The 3951-nt window shown below is 40.1% G+C and overlaps 2 long non-coding RNA genes across 2 annotated transcripts; one reads left to right on the top strand and one right to left on the bottom strand.

Moving 5' to 3' along the window:
- LOC121839223 lies at window positions 1-2565 on the top strand. Its single transcript, XR_006078759.1, has 3 exons — window positions 1-864; window positions 1406-1461; window positions 1784-2565. It is a non-coding gene; the product is annotated as an uncharacterized LOC121839223 (long non-coding RNA).
- An 897-nt stretch (window positions 2566-3462) lies between these two features.
- Window positions 3463-3652, bottom strand: LOC121839222. Its single transcript, XR_006078753.1, has 2 exons — window positions 3552-3652; window positions 3463-3514 (listed from the first exon to the last, which is right to left on the bottom strand). It is a non-coding gene; the product is annotated as an uncharacterized LOC121839222 (long non-coding RNA).
- Window positions 3653-3951: the final 299 nt, after the last annotated feature.

Raw genomic sequence — 3951 nt, 5'->3', positions numbered from 1 at the left:
ATTGCAATCTTCATAACATTCTGGAGTATATGCAAATTGCCATCATACAAACTGAGGCAGCAGACTTTGTGAAAATAAATTGTGTGATTCTCAAAACGTATGGCCACGACTGTACACTGTTATCAGTAAGTGTTTCTGTGTGTGTATGTATATATCTGTGTATGTACCCGTGTGTATGTCTGTGCGTGGTCATGTAGAAGGTTATGCAATGCCTCACAAGCATTTTTTTGTTTAGTATACATTATACTGTGTATTATAAAAGTATTGGAGATTTCTTTCAAATGATCGAATTAGAAAGAGTTTGTCCTTCTGTTCTCATTAGCAGATAAACCTAGCAGATCCAATAGTCCTAAAGATGAGTCAAAGCCTGAGGGTAAGAAGACAGTGGCATTCACCTGGAATTCTGCCACTTAGCATCCTTTTCATTGTTATCCAGAAGTGAACACAACCAATGCTAATGTGATCTGTGTATGAGAATGCTAAGCTCAACTTCTCTCCTCTCTTCTTGTCAACTAAAGGCAGTGATGTAGTCCAGTCAGAACAAGGCAAGTCATCCAGTTAATTTAAGGCTGTACAAACAGAAGCAACTTCTTTAAAGATGGACTATACAGAAATCATTCCTCCATTTCCTGGGTGATATAATTATAAAAGTGTACATAATTTCACTTTGTGACAAAATAAGCAGTCATTGTGTAAAAAATATTTTGAATAACCAAACATATTGTGTATTCAGCTGTTTGAAGCTGGTGTACAAAACCCGAAACGGGAAGCATAGAAATACCACACATAGAATGCTTCTGATACTTGCTTTCAACGGGAATGAAGGGGAAGAGGACGCAGACCAAGCTGGGCAGGGGAAGGAAGGTGTGTATGAAACTTAAGCAGATAGTTCACCTGGTAATAGAGTGCTCCGGCAGTTACAGTGAACTCAAACCATATTTGTCCTGATGATTTGATTCCTGTAACTGACTGATTCTGAAAAGCTAAATACATTATCGTGTGTTGTATTATAAGAAGAGAGGGTTCATCTAGAACAAACTCATTCCACGAAGGGCTTAGCGTCTACGGATTTTAGTTTTTCCTTTCAGTTTAAGACCTAGACAACCATGTGAGGGGAGTTCCTTACTAATTAGTGACATTAATTAATCAATCGAGTACGAGGGGCGAACACCCCTCAGACACTCGACCCTCCTTGGAATGAGTTTGTCACGTGATCTAGAGTGTTACTTGAAATGATATAACTAGAGCTAGTTAGTGGTCCAGAATAGACATTAACCAGGATTTATTTTTTATTTTTTGTATTGTTGTAGCTTATGAGGGTGTGAAGGGAGAGCAGGGATGTGTGTGTTTACCTGCATGTGCGTATGATTATGTCCAACTCTTCTGTTGTGTGTTTTCTTGCCAGATGCCACTCCATTGAAGTATATCGACCACCAGTAAAGAATCCAGTATTTTAGGATGGTAAGTCTGAGTCTGAGAAAGACGCCAACCACTACATTTATTGAGAAGGCATTAGGAAGTGCTCACATTGTTATCACATTATTATGTTAGTGATGATCAACATGGTATTTTTCTTTTAATTTGGAAGCAATGAAAGACAAACGATGAACAAGTCTGATTGGTGCTGGTATTCTTAAAGGAAAGGAACAACACCTGTTGTTGCATTTATAACAAAAGACCAAGAGTTTTTCCAGACCATGTGACCTGACCAGGAAAAACTCCTGGCCCTAGTCATTAGTAATGTTTTGTCTCATGAGTTCTTTCCTCTGTTGCTTCCTTCCAGCTGGTGGTCTTCCTTGTGGGGTAACTGAGGAGCAGAAACATGGGGTTTGAAGGCTCTCAGTACATGACTCCATATCTGTTACATTGAGACAAACGACCAAGAAGAGAGAAACATGTTTGAACTGTTGGAGATGTTTTAAATGAAATGTAAAATGAGGGAAAACAACAGGCGAACATTGCACAAAGTAACATGCATGGAATCAGATGAAGTACAGTGAGCTACGAAGTATTGGCACAGACATCTTTTGTTGTTTTGGCTCTGTACTCCAGCACTTTGAATTTGAAATTATACAATGACTATAAAGTTAAAGTACAGACTGACAGCTTTGATTTGAGGGTATTTTCATCCATATCAGTTGAACCGTTTAGAAATTACAGCACTTTTGTACATCGTCCCGCCATTTTAGGGGACCTAAAGTATTGGGACAAATTCACTTATGTGTATTATTGAGTCACTTTTATTCTAAATAAGAAAATAATGTTTCTAAACACTTTTACATTAACACGGACGCTACCATGATTACGGATAATCCTGAATGAATCATGAATAATGCAGTGAGGAGTGAGAAAGTTAGATGCAGAGGTTAGCAAGTCTTGGGTGTCTGATATTTGTGCGTCTAACTTTCTCACTCATTATTTATGATTCATTCAGGATTATCCATAATCATGGTAGCATCCATATTAATGTAGAGGTGTAAAGAAACATATATTCTAATTTACAATAAAAGTGACAGAATACATTATTTACCATTCATTTCTATTGGGCACAAATTAATCTGCAAAACAAACAGCAAATGGATCCAACAAGTTTTTAGTCACAAGCTTGATGTAATTATTGTGTGCTAGAAATATGGGACCAAATATGGTGAATTTGTCCCAATACTTTGGGTCCATAAAATGGGAGGCCTATGTAAAAAAAAAACTGTAATTTCTAAACGGCTCACCTGATACGGATGAGAATACCCTCAAATTAAAGCTGATAATCTCCTATGCATTTATACCTGTGTTTTCTGTTTGTCTGTTGCCAGTTCATCTTGTCTCGTCAAGCGTACCAGTGTTTTCCCCCATACTCCTGTGTCTTTCTAGTCCCTGTTTTCTAGTTTTCCCAGTTTTGACCATCTGCCTGCCCTGAGCCTGAGCCTGCCTGCCCTGAGCCTGCCTGCCCTGAGCCTGCCTGCCCTGAGCCTGCCTGCCCTGAGCCTGCTTGCCCTGAGCCTGCTTGCCCTGAGCCTGCCTGCCCTGAGCCTGCCTGCCCTGAGCCTGCTTGCCCTGAGCCTGCCTACCCTGAGCCTGCCTGCCCTGAGCCTGCCTGCCCTGAGCCTGCCTGCCCTGAGCCCACCTTCCCTGAGCCTGCCTGCCCGTTCTGTACCTTGTGACACTGTCCTGGATTACTAACCTCTGCCTGCCCTGACCATGAGCCTGTTGACCTGTCGTTTTACCTACTCTGTTTGTAATACACTTTTGTTTCTTCAAACTGTCTGGGCCTTATCATGAGGTCTGATAGTGTCAATCACTTTGTGGTTGTATGATTCCTTTTCAGGTATTTTCCCCAGAGCGCTTAATGCCAACCCAATGCACTTTCTGTTTTAAATCGCAGCTTGTGAATTTCAAAGTTCTTCAAGCCTTGTAAGCCTTGTATGGGTTGGTATTGTTTATTTTTCTCAGAATAACTTAAGAGAGATAACGAAGAGAGAGCTCTGCAGTACTGAGATGCTTTATTACTAAGAGAGAGCTCTGCAGTACTGAGATGTTTTATTACTAAGAGAGACCTCTGCAGTACTGAGATGTTTTATTACTAAGAGAGAGCTCTGCAGTACTGAGATGTTTTATTACTAAGAGAGAGCTCTGCAGTACTGAGATGTTTTATTACTAAGAGAGAGCTCTGCAGTACTGAAATGTTTTATTACTAAGAGAGAGCTCTGCAGTACTGAGATGTTCTATTACTAAGAGAGAGCTCTGCAGTAAGATGTTTAATTACTAAGAGAGAGCTCTGCAGTACTGAGATGTTGTATTACTAAGAGAGAGCTCTGTGGTACTGAGATGTTTTATTACTAAGAGAGAGCTCTGTGGTACTGAGATGTTTTATTACTAAGAGAGAGCTCTGTGGTACTGAGATGTTTTATTAATAAGAGAGAGCTCTGCAGTACTGAGATGTTTTATTACTAAGAG

Source organism: Oncorhynchus tshawytscha, linkage group LG14, assembly GCF_018296145.1.
Source record: "Oncorhynchus tshawytscha isolate Ot180627B linkage group LG14, Otsh_v2.0, whole genome shotgun sequence".
NCBI classification, from domain to species: domain Eukaryota; kingdom Metazoa; phylum Chordata; class Actinopteri; order Salmoniformes; family Salmonidae; genus Oncorhynchus; species Oncorhynchus tshawytscha.
This window is presented reverse-complemented; position numbering and strand designations above follow the sequence as displayed.